The sequence below is a fragment of the Pristis pectinata genome, chromosome 7 (genome assembly GCF_009764475.1).
Source record: "Pristis pectinata isolate sPriPec2 chromosome 7, sPriPec2.1.pri, whole genome shotgun sequence".
In the NCBI taxonomy this organism is placed as follows: Eukaryota; Metazoa; Chordata; class Chondrichthyes; order Rhinopristiformes; family Pristidae; genus Pristis; species Pristis pectinata.
The window spans coordinates 87912735-87929224 of record NC_067411.1 but is presented as its reverse complement, the minus strand read 5'-3'; the positions used below and the strand labels follow the sequence as shown (position 1 = coordinate 87929224).

Below are 16490 nucleotides of genomic sequence, written 5' to 3'. Positions count from 1 at the left end.
CTCTTCAGTTAGGACCCTCTTCAATGTCTGGAAACACTCTTCTTGCTCATGAGACCAAATCCATTCATTTTGTTGCTCAAGGAGTGACCTAAGTGGTGCTGATACTGTTGACAGTCGAGGGATGAACTTAGCCAGGTAAGTCACCATCCCTAAGAAACGTCTCACCTCCTCTTTGTTTTGGGGCCCCTCCATGTTTTCAATGGCTGACGCCTTTCTTGGGTCAGGCTTCATTCCCTCTTCAGATATGACATCTCCTATGAAGGTCAGTGTCTTCACACCAAACTCACGTTTCTCTTTATTTAATTTCAAATTGACATTCCTTGTCACGTCAAGCACTTGTCTCAGTCAAGTATCATGTTCCTCCTTGGTGGACCCCCAGACGATGATGTCATCCATCATGGTCTCGACACCAGGTATGCCCTCAAAAATCATGTAGATAGCTTTATGGTAGACTTCTGGTGTGGACAGGATCACATATGGCTGCCTAAGATAGTGATATCTTCCCTGTGGTTTGTTAAAAGTACACAGTCTTGAACTTGCCTCATCAAGCTTCATCTGCCAAAACCCAGACGATGCATTGAGCTTGTTAAACCATTTGGCACCTGAAAACCAGGACATGATCTCCTCCCGTGTTGGCAATTTAAAATGCTCTCTCTTGATGGCTTTATTGAGATCTCTTGGGTCTAGACATATCCGCAATTCTCCATTTTTCTTTTGCACAATGACCAGTGAACTCACCCAATCTGTTGGTTCTTCAATTTTCTGTATGACATTCATCCGTTCCATGTGTGCTAGTTCTTGCTTAAGTTTATCTCTAAGTTGAAATGGAACTTTCCTGCATGCATGGACAACAGGAGCCACTGCCTCATCTACGTGAATTTTGTGTACACCAGGTAAGCATCTGAGCCCCTCAAAGACATCTGTATACTCTTCCATGAGTGTTGTGTGGTCATCTCTGGTATGTGAAGCTACTATGAAAACTCCTTTCACTAGGTTGAGCTTTTCACATGCACTCAGACCTAATATTGGCTGTACTCTCTTTTCTACAATCAGTAGCTGTGATTTTAAGTGCTGCACCTTGTGCTTAAAGGTCACCATACAGCCCCCTTTTACTGGAACTTTCTCTCCATTGTAGCCTGTCACTTTTAACTTCACAGGGTAAATCTTACTCTTTACTGTGAGAGTCTTATAATCATCCATAGATAACAGATTCACCTGAGCTCCGGTGTCAAGCTTGAATGGAATTACTGTCCCATTCACAGTTACTGGAACAATCCATTCTGTTTTACCAGCAGCCACAGTCTGTACAGAATCCACAAAGAATTCCTCCATTTCCTCATCAACTGTGTGCACCTTTCTCTTTTTAGCCCCAGCTTTGCAGCACCTTGCAAAGTGATTCTTCTTCCCACAGCTATTGCAGGACTTCCCATAAGCAGGACACATCTTTGGAATGTACCTACCTCAACATCTGCTGCATTTGCTGTTTGAGCCTTCCTCTTTGTTTTGCTGATGCTTTCGGAGATGCCTTGTGTGCTGCTTCTCTGTTTTCACAGCATGCACTGGTGTGTCTGCCCTGTGCAGCTCCTTAGCTTGTACTCGTATGGTTTCTGCTGACCTTTTCCAGGGTCAAGTCTTTTTCACGCAACAGTCCTTCTCTGAGTCCATTATCTGGAATTCCACAAACAATTCTGTCTTTAACTAATGAGTTTCTCAAATCTCCAAATTCACAAGACTTACTCAGTGTGTGAAGCTCAGCTAAGTATTGGTTGAAGCTAACACCTTGTAAATTTTTTCCCTGTGACCAGAAACATCTCTCAAATGTGATGTTTTTACTTGGGATAAAATACTCCTCAAATTTTTTCATCAAAGTGCCCAATTCAAAAGCTGTCTCATCAATTTGAAAGCTGTTATAGATGTCCAAAGCATCTTCGCCAATCACGTGCAGAAAAATAGATGCTTTCAATTTTTCATCGTTCCCTCCCGTTCCACTAGCATCTAAATATATGTTGAATCGCTGTTTGAAGTGTTTCCAATTATTGGTTAGATGGCCAGTAAACTGCATAGGTGTGGGAGAACTTAGCTTATTCATAACGGGAACTCTCGGCCTCTCACTTGAATCTCTCTTTGCAAATCCGGTGACTGCTGAACTTCAGGAACAATGTGCTCCCTCGCCACACCGGCCAGCTTTTTCTCCGTCTTATTACAGCTTTTCTTTCGTACTCACTGAGTCTCTTTCTCAATTGCACACAGTATTCATCTATTCTCCCTGTTCAGACCTCACTCCATCTTCTGACACCATGTTACGTTTGTTCTTCATCAAGAGACAAACTTCGCATGGGTTTAACATCTGAACATTTTTATTAACCAACAACACCAGACTGGCTTTCTTTCCCTCTCTTCTTACAGCCACTTCCTGTTCCCCCGTGTGACCCCTTGCATTGCCTACTGGGAACTGTAGTTCTTTATTATAACTACATAATAACACATAATAACACACTATCCTTGTCCATGACAATGCTAAAGGTGAGGGAGCGGTGGTCACTGTACCCCAAATGCTCACCCACTGAGAGATCTGTCACCTGACCCGGTTCATTACCTAATACTAGATCTAATATGGCATTCCCTCTAGTTGGCCTGTCAACATACTGTGATAGGAATCCATCCTGGACACACTTAACAAACTCTGCCCCGACTAAACCTTTGGTACTAAGCAGGTGCCAATCAATATTTGGAAAGTTGAAGTCTCCCATGATAACAACCCTGTTATTCTTGCACCTTTCCAAAATCTGCCTCACAATCTGCTCCTCAGTATCCTTGCTGCTATTTATAGAATTCTCCCAGTAGAGTAACTACTCCTTTCTTGTTCCTAACTTCTACCCATACTGACTCTAGAGAGGATCCTGCTACATCATCCACCTTTCTGCAGCTGTAATAGTATCCCTGACCAGTAATGCCACCCCTTCTCCTCTTCTCCCCCCCCCCACCCCATCCCTTTTAAAACACTGAAATCCAGGAATATTCAGTATCCATTCCTCCCCTGGTGACAGCCAAGTCTCTGCAAGAGCCACAATATCATAGTTCCATGTATTTATCCAAGCTCTCAGTTCATCACCCTTATTCCTGATGCTTCTTGCATTTAAGTAAATGCACTTTAGCCCATCCACCTTACTACTTTTATACCCTATACTCTGCTTCTCCTTCCTCAAAGCCTCTCTATATGTTAGATCTGGCTTTACTCCATGCACTTCTTCCACTGACCTATCCCTCCAGTTCCCATCCCCCTTGCAAACTAGTTTAAACCCTCCCAAACCACACTAGCAAACCTGCCTGCCAGGATATTGGTCCCCCTCAAGTTCAGGTGTAACCCATACAATCTGTACAGGTCCCACCTTCCCCAGAAGAGATCCCAATGATCCAAAAATCTAAAACCTTGCCCCCTGCACCAACTCCTCAGCCACGTATTCATCTGCCATCTCCTCCTATTCTTACCTTCACTATCACATGGCACTGGCAGCAATCCTGAGATTGCTACCCTTGAGGTCCTGTTCTTCAGCCTTCTGCCTAGCTCCCTAAACTCACTTTTCAGGACCTCATCCTTCTTTCTACTTATGTCGTTGGTACCAACATGTACCATGACTACTGGCTGCTTTCCCTCCCGCACAAGAATGCTGTGGACCTGATCAGAGACATCCTGGACCCTGGCACCTGGGAGGCAACATACCATCCGGGATTCTCGGTCATGTCCACAGAACCTCCTGTCTGTTCTCCTGACTACCGAGTCCCCTATCACTATTGCCCTCCTCTTCTCCCTTCCCTTCTGAGCAACAGGACCAGTCCCAGTGCCAGAGACCTGGCTACTGCCACTTGATCCCTGTAGATCATCCCCCTCAACAGTGTCCAAAGTAGAATACCTGTTTTTGAGGGGAACAGTCTCCGGGGTCCTCTGTTCTGTCTGCCTGTCCCCTTCCTCTTCATTCCTGAATCTTTGAAATTCTCCACACCAGAAGAATCCAAGGAATATGGAGATTAGGTAGGAAAGTAGATTTGAGGTTGAAATAAAGTACAATCTTTGCAGTCTTACCCTCAATCTCAAGGTTTAAGGAGCCCAAAAGCCTACTCCTGATCCTTTTTCATAAGTTCTTGTCTTATATTTATAGAGTCATTAGAGTCAAACGGCATGAAAACAGGTCCTTCGGTCAAGGTGCCCATCCCAGCTAGACCCATTTGCCAGTGTTTGGCCCATAACCTTCTAAACCTTTCCTATTCATGTACCTGTCCAACAGCCTTATAAAAGTTGTTATTGTACCTGCCTCAACCACTTCCTCTGGCAGCTCATTCCACATACATAATACCCTTTGTGTAAAAAAGTTGCCCCTCAAGTTCCTATTAAATCTTTCCCTCTCACCTTAAACCTATGCCCTCTAGTTCTTGATTCCCCAACCAATGGAAACCAAGACTGAGTGCATTCACCCTATCTATGCCCCTCATGATTTTATACATCTCCATAAGATCACCTCCCAGTCTCCCTCGCACCAAGGAATAAAGTTCAACTTTAGTTCAATAGTTCAAAACCATTAGGTCCAGACTTAAGCCCCATTATTTTCCTTTTGTTCTAAAGTTCAACCTGCCCGGTCCAACCTCTCCCTGTAACTCAGTCCCTCAAGTCCAGTCAATTTCCTTGTAAATCTTTTCTGCACTCTTTCCAGTTTAATAAAATCTTTCCTACGGCAGGGTGAACAAAGCTGAACAAAATACTCCAAGTGTAGCCTCGGCAGTGTCTTGTACAACTGCACCACGACCTCCCAATTTTTATACTCAATGCCCTGACTGATGAAGGCCAGCGTGCCAAAAGCCTTCTTCACCACCCTGTTTACCTGTGACTCCACTGTCAGAAAACCACGTACTTGAACTCCAAGGTCCCTCTGTTCTGCAACACTGCTCAGGGCTCTGCCATTCACTGTGAAAGTTCTACCTTGACTTGACTTTCCAAAATGCAACATCTTGCACTTATCTGAATTAAACTCCATTTGCCATTCCTTGGCCCACTTACTCAGCTGATCAAGATTCCCCTGTAATTTTTGATAACCTTCTTCTCTGTCCACTATACCACCTATTTTAGTGTCATCTGCAAACTTACCAACCATGCCTTGTACATTCTTATCCAAATTGTTGATATAGATAACAGACAACAATGGGTCCAGCACTGACCCCTGGGGCATACCACTAGTCATGGGCCTCCAGTCCGAGAAACAATCTTCTGCCATCACCCTGTGCTTCCTACCATCAAGCTACTTGTGTATCCAATTAGCCAGATCTCCCTGGATTCCATGCAATCTAACCTTCCAGAGTAGCCTACTGTGTGGAATCTTATGAAAGACTGTACTGAAGTCCATATAGACTACATTTACTGCCCTGCCCTCAATGACCTTCTTGGCCACATCATCAAAAATCTCAATTATTTTTAAGACATGATCTCCTATGCACAAAGCCATGCTGACTACCTCTAATCAACCTGTGTCCTCCCAGATGCATGTATATCTTATCCATCAGAATCCTCTCCAGTAACTTACCACAGATATTCAACTTACTGGTCTATAGTTCCCAGGTTTTTCTTTGCAACGCTTCTTAAATAAAGGCACAACATTTGCTACCCTCCAGTCTACCAGCACCTCACCTTTGGCTATCAATGATGTAAATATCTCAGCCAAGGCTCCCGCAATTTCTTCTCTAGCCTTCTACAGTGTTCTAAGATATACCTGGACAGGCCTTGGAGACTTGTCTACTTTCATAGATTTTATGAGATTGTTTCACTCAGTCAGCTCGGTCAACATTATAGAGTTTGCTGAGTGTGCCCCATCATCCATACTCATTGCTTGGATATTGCCTTGCACTTAACTGGTTCAAGCAATCCCCACAAAAGAAGGCTGTTGTCAACCAACATGTTATTCCTTCAATTGGAGCAATATTAAACCAGATAAGTGCAGGGCAATATTCAAGCAAGTCAGCAAAATCCAGGCCATTATGTACTAAGCAGTCCCTTGTAATGTGACTGTAACGTGCAAGGGATTCATCCTGTAACTGACAGACTGTAATACTTGTGGATCAGTAATTCATCCTGTAAATTTCACTTGTATTGTAGTTTGAAAGAAGGATGAGGGGAGATTTAATTGAAACCTACCAAATGCTGAAAGACCTGGATAGAATGGACACGGAGGGGATGTTTCCATTAGTAGGAGAGTCCAGGATCTGAAGGCACAGCCTCAGAATAAAGAGATGTCTCTTTAAAACTGACATGAGGAGGAATTTCTTCAGCCAGAGGGTGACAAATCTGTGAATTCGCTGCTACATAGGGCTGTGGAGGCCAAGTCATTGGGTGTATTTAAGGCAGAGATTGATAGGTTCTGGATTGGTAAAGGGGTTAAGGGTTATGGGGTGAAGGTAGGAGAATGGGGTTGAAAACAAAATCAGCCTTGATTAAATGGTGAAGCAGACTCGATGGGCTGAATGGCCTAATTCTGCACTTATATCTTATGGTCTAATAAATATTTAATACCTCAAATGTCTGAATATATATTTACTTGCTACTACATGTGCTATCAAAATGCCTGGAGTGACATAATAGTGTCATGTTCAGAAAAAGCCCCACCCACAAAACTGCTGAGAAAATATTTGAAAAACAGCAAAGGCTAATCTCTACATTTTCCTCAAAGCTATCAAGCAGTTGGAATTCAAAAATTATTAAAAAGGTAAACTACTACAAAATTTGTGAGTTACTTTATAAAATGCAAATAAAAATCACCTAAAAGCCCTTAATAACATTTTTAAATAATTAAAGACATTACTGCAAGCAGAAATAATGAAAACCCTGTTACCTACCTTAATCTTACTTCTTCCTTATAGCTCAGAAGCTTGTGGAAGTTCACACTAACTTGTTGATTCCATGAGGCGTTCACTGTTGCATCCAGGGGCGGCTGCCAGCCCACACGGTGGGGGACAAAAACATTGCTGCCAGCTTAGCCCCACACCAGTGCTGGAGACTAAGACTTCTGTGGAGAAACACAGTTCCAAGTCCAAGCATTAGTGCTCGGTGCCAGGTCCATAGCCCCAAACCATTGTTTCAGCAAACCAGAGGTTAACAATTTCTGCAGTGGTATGACATTTGATGCATTAGACCTTTGAGATGCAAAGGATCTGGATGTCCTAGTGTGTGATTTGCAAAAATACCTGCATGCAGGTACAAGTAATCAGGAAAGCTAAGAGAATGTTATTGTTTATTGCAAAAAGAACCAAATACAAAAGTAAGAAGGCTATGTTTCGATTATATAGGGTATCAGTGAGAATATTGGATTCCTTATTTCAGGAAAGATGTAAATGCATTGGAAGTAGTTCAGAGAAAGTTTACTAGACTAAAACCTGGAATGGGCAGGTTGCCTTTTGAGTAAAGCTTGGACAGGCTAGGCTTATATTGACTTAAATTTAGAAGAGTGGAAGAGGACTTTATGGAAAAATATACAATCCTGAGGGGTCCTGACAGGACGGATGTGGAAGAGGATGCTTCTTCTTGTAGGAGAACCTGGCAGCTCACCCTGCTCTGCATGGCCCTTGCTCATTCTGACCCTCATGGGTAGATTCAACAACTTTCATGAACTCCAGAAAGGACCAAGTACTTGTAGAATCATAGCAGCACTTAAAAGAAGTTAATTCATGATTAACTTGCAAATGGGTGATAATCCTTTTACTAGACGTGTCTCTGGGCCCAGATGGATTCACTCGAGGGTCTTAAAAGAAGTGGTTAGTGAGATCGTTTAGCATTAGTTTTAATTTTCCAACATTCCTATATTTGAGAAAGCTCTTTTATATGGGAAAAATGACAAATTTAACTCCTTTATTCAAAAAGGGAGAGTGACAGAAAGCAAGAAAGAGGCCAGTTAAAATCTATTATGGGGAAAATGTTAGCAGCTGGTAATTATTGGTAAATTGGTTTATTATTTTCACATGTACTGAGGTACAGTGAAAAGCTTTGTTTTGCATGCCATCCATACAAATCATCTCATCACATCAGTACATTGAGATAGCACAGGAGAAAAACTAATAGAATGCAGAATAAAGTGTTACACTTACTGAGAAAGTGCAGTGCAGACAGACAAAAAGGTGCAAGGTCATAACGAAGTAGATTGTGAGGTCAAGAGTCCATCTTATCATACTAGGGGACCATTCAATAGTCTTATAACATGAGGATAGAAGCTATCCTTGAGTCTGGTGTTATGTGCTTTCAGGCTTTTGTATCTTCTGCCCGATGGGAGGGCGGAGAAGAGAGAATGTCTGGGGTGGGTGGGGTCTTTGATTTTGTTGGCTGCTTTACCAAGGCAGTGAGAAGTGTAAACAGAGTCCATGGAGGGGAGGCTGGTTTACAAGATGTGCTGAGCTGTGTCCACAACTCTCCGCAGTTTCTTGCAGTCTTGGGCAGAGCAGTTGCCATGATGCATCCAGATAATATGCTTTCTATGGTGCATCTACAAAAATTGGTGAGGGTCAAAGGAGACGTGCCAAATTTCTTCAGCCTCCTGAGGAAGTGGAGGTGCACTTTCTTGGCTGTGGCGTATACGTGGTTGAACCAGGACAGGGTATTGGTGAAGTTCACTCCTAGGAACTTGAAGCTCTCAACCCTCTCACCTCAACGCTATTGATGTAGACAGGAGCATGTGCACTGCCTCCCTTCCTTTAGTCAATGACCAGCTCTTTTGTTTTGCTGACATTGAGGGAAAGGTTGTTGTCATGGCACCATATCACTGGGCTCTCTATCTCCTTCCTATGTTTCAACTCATCATTATTTGAGATTCGGCCCACTATGGTGGTGTCACCTACAAACTTGTAGATGGAGTTAGAGCAGAATCTGGCCACTGTTACAGGGCACTTAGTTAAATTCAAGGTAATCAGGCAAAATTAATTTAGTTTTGTGAAAGAGAAATCATGCTTGACCAAATTATTGGAGTTCTTTGAAGAAATAATGAGTCATAGGAACGTACAGCAAGGAAATTGGCCCTTGTATCCACTGAATCTGCATCGACCATTAAACATGCATTTACATTAATACTACACTAATCCATTTTATTCTCCCCGAATTCCCATTAACTCCCCCCAGATACCTACATACCAGGGTCGATTTGTGGTGTCATATCAACCTACAAACTGTCCTTGGAATATGGAAGGAAACTGGAGCACCCAGAGAACCCCATGTAGTCACAGGGAGAATGTGCAAACTCCATTTAGATAGCACCAGAGGTCAGGATGAACCCAGTTTGCTGGAGCTCTAGTAGCTGCACCACTGTGCCATCTATTGTTATGGTTAAAGGAGAGCTGCTGAATGTACGATACTTACATTTCCAGAAGGCATCTGACAAGGAGCTGCTTCAAAGGTTGTTGTGGAAACTAAGAGCTCATGGTGTGGGAGATAATATATTGACATGGATAGAAGATTGGCTGGCGAACAGGAAGCAGAAAGGGGGAGCTTTATGATTGGCAAAATGTAACGAGCAGTGGAGCATAGGGACTGAAGCAGAGACTTCAACTTTTTACAATTCACGTAAATGACTTGGGTGAAGGTACCAAAGCTGTGGTTGCTTAATTTGCTGATGAGAGATGGATTGGAAAGTAAGTTGTGAAATGAGGAGGAAACAAAGACATATAGATAGGTTAAATGAGAGGGCAAAGATCTAGCAAACAGAGTATAATTTAGAATAATGTAAAATTGACCATTTTGGCAGAACAAATACAAAAGAAGCAAATGATCTAAAGAGTGAGATATTACAGGAATAGAGGGATCTGGATGCTCAACACCACTTGATTCACAAGTTACCATGCAGGGGAAGCAAGTAATTAGGAAAGCTAATAAAATGTTGTTGTTTATTGCTGGAGGAATTAAATGGAGAAGTAAGAAGGTTATATTCCAGTTGTATACAGCACTGGTGAAACCACTTCTAGAGTAATGTACAGTATTGAACTATTTACGTAAAGATGTAAATGCATCGGAAGCAATTCAGAGAATATTTATGACATTAATACCTGGAATGATGGGCCACCTTATGAGGAGAGGTTGAACAAGATAACTTTGTATCCACTGGAGTTTAGAAAAGTGAGAGGGGACTTAATTAAGATATAATAGATCCTGAGGGGCCTTGACAGGATAGCTATAAGGAAGATGCTTCATCTTGTGAGGAATCTAGAATTATGGACCACTGTGTAAAAATAAGGTGATATCTATTTAAAACAGAGATGAGTGAATACTTTATTTTCTCTCATTAAGGTTGTGAGTCTTTGGAACTTCCTTCCTCAAAGCACAATAGAAGCCAAGTCAAGGCAGACGTAGACAGATCCTTGATAGGAAAAGGTTTGATAGGTTACTGCAGGTGGATGGGAATGTGTTAAGGTTATAATTAGGTTGGCTAAGATCCTATTGACAAAGCGTAATGAAGGATGAGTGCCACCAACACCAAAAACTGGGCCAATGTACAGATAGAAGACCAATGACAAACTCAACCTATTGGAAGTGTCTGAGCAACTGAATGCTACGTTGTTAATGTCTGTATTTTCCAGCCAGTTTCAGCTTTTAAAATTTTAAGTCAGAACCTGACGCAATACTTTTTAACTGTCAAGATGAGTTCAATTCCGATAACATTTAAGAAGTTTGACGCCACATGGGACAAAGCAACTGGCTTGATTGCCACATCATCCACCATCTTAAACATTCATTATCTGCACCACCAGTGCACTGTGGCTGCATGTATACTATCTATAGAATGTAATTCGGTTACTCTGCCAGGGTACTCCTACAGCACCTTCCAATCCACAACCTCTACCACAAAGAGGAAAGACAAATGCAGCAGGTATACAGAAATCCCATGATACCCCCAAGTCACACACCATTTTCATTTGGAAATATGTTGCCATTCCTTCGTCATCATTGGATCACTCCCGATCCTACAGTATTATGAGTGTGTGCCTTCACTAGAAGGGCTTCAGCAGTTCAAGAAGTGGCTCACCACCACCTTTTTGAGGGTAGATTTGCATGGGCAATACTTGCAATGCCCAGATCCTGAAAACCAAAAAAAAAGTTTAAAAAAGATCAACAATGTAATTGCCTGTGAAACATTTTGTTTTGTTCCTATCTTTTGCCGAACATGGATTTGTGTAAATGTACATACCTACAAATCATTTTTTCAAACTCTGAAAAACCTTGTTTATTGATATTTATCAAAATTATTTAAAGCTGAAAAATGAATAAGGATCATTTTGGATTTTTTCAACAGACCATGAATAAGCCTGCCCTAATGTAACATATAAATGTCAGTAACATTACTCATCATATTAGGAATATCAAAGTAAATGAAAGTCACCAGTATAAAAAAAAGGGAATTTTACCTCAACCTCATTCAAGCCACTTTTCCAGCTCATCCTTGTTGTGGGTTGGAAAGAAAGAAATATTTACTTATTCAGTCTGGTTCCCTTTGGGAATGGTGAATTAGGGTAGATATAATTACTAGGCAAGGGGAGAAAGGTAACCCAGATGATATCATTTTTACTAAGAAAAGACATGAGTCATTTTTAGAATGCTAAGACTATACTGAATATTGACATTTAACAAGGCATTCAATGATGGATCATATTTTTATGAGTAAGCTAGAGTTTCCTAATGAAGACTTCTCCAGAAATTAATATTTACATTATATATCATTAATCTCAAATTTTAACAAGTCAATGTTTTACTCTAAAATGTAGCATTTCAGAAGAGACAGTTTAGTATTGTGCTTTCTGGTCTTATTACACATTTTGTATTGATGAAAGTGGAAATGAATCACCTAAAATGCTGGTAAAACTCAAGAGTTCAGTTCAGAACCCTTAGTCCCAAGCAAGCTACAAAAAGAGAAGTGAGACCATCTCCAGAAGAAAGTTGAGGTCATACAAGTGCTTCATATCTCCAAACTCCGGTTAAAGGGGAACAGTCTGGGAACTTCAGAAATTTTCTTTTTATTAATCAATACAGCTGGATTTCTGCAATAGTTTTACTGTTACGTAAATATAAAAAAAAAATACAGCTGGGAAAGCAGGAGCTGTGCACACATTCCAACACGCACACACAGTCAATGTAATAAAACCTGTAGCTCATGACATCAAAATACAGTTTGCCTCACTGAAAATCCACATTCTTTTGACATTTGAACCCATCTAAGATAAAATTGTACTTTAATCATCCATCAATATTGAAGAAATTGCAGTTAATTATTGAATATGAGGCCATAGAATCATTGAGGATTAATGACACAGAGGGAGGCCATTTGGCCAACTATCTCCATGCTAATAAAAGGGCTATCCAACCCAATGTCACCCTCCAGTACTTGGGCAAAATCCCTGCCAGCTATGGCTACACATCCATGCACTCTTTAAATGTGGTAGGACTTCTGGCTCCACTCCCCTTTCAAGCAGTGAATTCCAGAACCTTTACCACCCACTGTATGAAAAAAATTCCTCATCTCCCTTCTATTTCTTCTACGAATGCTCCCTGATTTTTGACCCCTCAGTTAAAGGAAATACATCCTTCCTATTTACTCTACATTGTAATTTTTTAACTTTCAATTAATTCATCCCTCAGCCTAGGAAAGAGCACAGGTGCTGGAAACCTGAACTAAAAGACAGAAAATACTGGAGATACATAGCAAATTATGCAAAATCTGGGGGCAAAGAAACAGAGTTAACATTTCAGATCGATAACTTTTCCACAGAATATTGAGCAAGATGATGCCTGACTTGATGAATATCTCCAGGACTTTCTGCTTTCATTTTGGATTTCCAGCACCAGTGCTCTCTGCAATTCCTCATAATGAAAGTTGTTCAAGCCTGTTAATACCCTTGTAAATTTGCTTTGCATGCTCTTCAGTGCAAACACATCTTTCCTACAATGTGGGGCTAAAACTGTACCCATTATTCAATCTGTGGGTTTGTGTACAATTCATGGATAATCTTTCTGCTCTTATATGTATGCCTCAGCTAATAAAGAAAAGTATTCCTTATATCTTTTTAACTACCTTATCTGCCTCTCCAGCTATCTTTAAGGATCTATGGACATACACCTTAAGGCCTCTCTTTTTCCACGCTTCTCAATATCCTCCTATTTATGGTTTTATTCCTTATCTTGTTGTCCCTCCCCAGATGTATTAACTCACATTTTTCTGGATTGAATTCCATTTGCCACTTTTCTAGCCAGGTAACTAGACCATTTATATCCAATTGAAATTAAAAGTTTTTCTCTTCCCTGTCAATAACATGATCAATTTTTTATCATGCAAATATCTTTATCATGTCCCCTATGTTTAAGTCTAATTCATAAATAAACACAACAACAAGCAAGGGACAGATTACTGAGCCTTGTGGAACCACACTGGTAATAGCTGTTCAGTCATAAAAATACCCATAAATCATTAATTTTGTTTCCAGCCATTGAGCCAATTTTGGATCCAAATTGCCACTCTTCCTTGGATCCCATACAGCTTTGCAGCTTTTAATGTGGGACCTTGTCAAAAGCAGAAAGTGCTGGAAATAATCAGCAAGTGGAGAGAGAAACAGGTTTAATATTTCAGATTCCAGCACATTCTGTTTTCATTTCAGATTTCCAGCATTTCCAGTTTTTTTTCATTTTCACCTTATCAAAAGTCTTACTCAAAAACATACTCCCTCCTTGACTCTCCTTTTCACCACCTTCAAAAAAATTCAATCAAGTTAGTCAGGTATGACTAATTTCTCGTTTCATTTCTTGTTTTCACTAAGGTGTTAACCAAAACTTACTTCCACACCCACTTCTCTCTCCTTAGCAAATGCCTTTGATTTTAATTTATTCCACAAGAACCCCAAGTAAAATTCCATTCTTCACACTTCCTATCCTTCCATGATTACATACCTGTTCACAATATTCAATATTTTATCACTGCATTCTGAGATCCATGCATGTTTTTGATAACCCCCCGCCCCCGACTCCCAATAGCATTAACTCATTCTGTCTCAAAGTTCTCCTGGTCTCCAGCTCTGTTTCATCCTTTGCTTTAACAAAAGACAATCTTCCTTCTCTTTGAGGGTCAAGGATCGCAAATTTCAGCAGCTCTTGAATTCCAACACACCTCCTGACCTTTCTTTCCCTTCACTTTTCTATGACACCATCTCTCCTCACAATTTGGGCCCTTGCCTTGTTTTCTCTTACTGTGTGCCCCTGTAGAAGTTCAGCTTCAGACACCTCCGTTCCCATCTCAATGACTTCTGAGCCTGTCAAGATGTCAAGTTCTTCCTTTTCCTCTGTGACCATTTCTTTATCCAGGAATCAGTACCCCAGGCTCACTGCCCTCCTTCATCTGTCTGAATATGTTCTCATAAAGAACAACTTTCCCCTTCTTCTATCTTCAGAGTTCATGAAAATCAAAAAATTACAGATACTGGAAATCTTAAACAAAGATCTTAAATTGGAATTATTTCCGAATTCCTGGTCTACCTAGAACACCCCTCTGGCCTCATACCCTCAGTAGATCTAGTTATTACTAACTGCTGATGTGACATTCAGCATCTTACTTTTTCCATTGCCCTTGCTCACTCTGACCCACACCACTCTGGACTTGCAGCACTTCATTCTCCAGGACCAACCCCAATATTGTCATCAAACCTGCTGATCAGTGACTGCTGTTGTTCTTTGGCAAAACTAATCTCTACCTTGAAGGGATTGAAGGTCACTTCTCCACCATCTCTTCATATTTCCCACTGGATCATGGCTCCATTACAGAATACCAGTCCATTGTTTCTCAGAAAATCACTCATCTCTTTCCCTTTGGAGATTTTCCCTCCACAGCCTCCATCTCATTACTTCCACCAACAATGCACAGCCCACGTTACCTTCTCCCCTAAATCCACAAGCAGGATGGTGCTGGTAAACTCAATATTTCAGGCTGTTCTTGTCCTCAGAGTTTATTTTTCCTACATTGACTCTATTCCCTCTCCTTTTGTCCAGTCTTTACTGGTGATATCTTAGACACCCTCTGTCATTTGACAATGCCCAATTTCATTGCCCCAACCAACTCATTTTCATCATGGCCATCTGATCCCTCTACTCTCTATACCATACCAGGACTACCTGAGGACCATTCACTTCTTCCTTTAACAGAGGCCCAACCGGTTCTCCTCCACCAGTATCTTTCTTCAACTGGCTGAACTCATTATGTTATGGCTGAATATCATATCTCTGTTTTCTTGTTCATATCTTTGTTTCAGTTCTAGTTAGACACCTTCCCTCACCTTTTTCTGTTACTCCTATGACTGTATAGTGCTTCTTCTATTCCTGTAAAGAAATTTAAAGTGTCATCACCTTTGCTGCCAAATTCCACTCTGCTCTCATTTTCATATGGTCCATCTCTCAACCTTCCCTTTCCTTTCTTGAATTCATCTCCGGCAATGAGTGAGCAAATGATACACGTTACAAGCCCAAAGCTATCTTGACTACACTTACTCCCATTTGGCTTCTTGTAAGGACCCCAATTAAGCTATCTTCCTCTTTAAGCTATTTTCTTAAGATACTTCCTCTTTAAGGCTTTTAAGATATCTTCCTCTTCACTTAGCAGTGGTTTCCCACCATTGTTGACATGGCCCTCAACTTCATTTCCCACACTTCTGTTTTCATTATCTCTTCACCCACCTAAAACAAGGATAGGGTTCCCCATGTTCTCACATTCCAACCCATGACCCTCCACATTCAGCAGCTCAATCTGCGTAATTGTTGCAACCTTTAATGTGATTCAACCACCAGGCACATTTTCCATTCCCCTCCCCATCATCATTCTGAAGATTCACTCTTCAATCTCCACCAACACCCACTCTCCTTCTCACAGCATCTTCCCATGTAACTATAGGAGATGCAATATCTGCTTTCTTACATCTTCCTTGCCTACTTTAGGGACCTAAACGCCTCTTCTGGGAAAAGCAGTGATTCTCTTCCATCTATTCCTATTATGTGTGTTGCACTTGGTGCCCATGGTGCAGTCTTCTCTGCAAAGGAGAAGTCAAAGGCAGATTGGGTGACTGCTTTGCAGAACACTTTCATTCCCTTTGCATTGGATGACTTGAGTTTCCAATCATTTGTTACTTTAATTCTCCAACCCACTCCCATTTTGAGCTCTCTCTATTTGGCCTCTTACACTCTTCCAATGAAGCCTGTGTAAGCTTGAATAACGACATCTCATCTTTCAACTAGCACATTACAGTATTCAGGATTTAACACTGAATTCAACAATTGCAGATAAGCCACTTTCCAATTTGAGTTGAGCTGGCCAATTCTGATGAAAGATCATCAATCTGAAATATTAACTCTCTCTGTCTTTCTCGCCAGACCTGTAGACTGACTTATTGAATATCTTCAGCTTTCTCTGCTTTTAGGTCAGATTCTCAGCATCTTGAATATTTTACAT

The 16490-nt window shown here is 41.1% G+C and overlaps 1 long non-coding RNA gene across 1 annotated transcript in view; it reads right to left on the bottom strand.

The window, feature by feature from the left end:
• Positions 1 to 16490, bottom strand: part of LOC127572841 (uncharacterized) — a 35634-nt gene that overhangs the window by 18030 nt on the left and 1114 nt on the right. Inside the window, exons 3-5 of the long non-coding RNA XR_007956703.1 lie at positions 10921 to 11092; positions 6877 to 7046; positions 1461 to 1668 (exon numbers count right to left, since the gene is read on the bottom strand). This is a non-coding gene — a long non-coding RNA (uncharacterized LOC127572841). The remainder of the gene's footprint in view (positions 1 to 1460; positions 1669 to 6876; positions 7047 to 10920; positions 11093 to 16490) is intronic.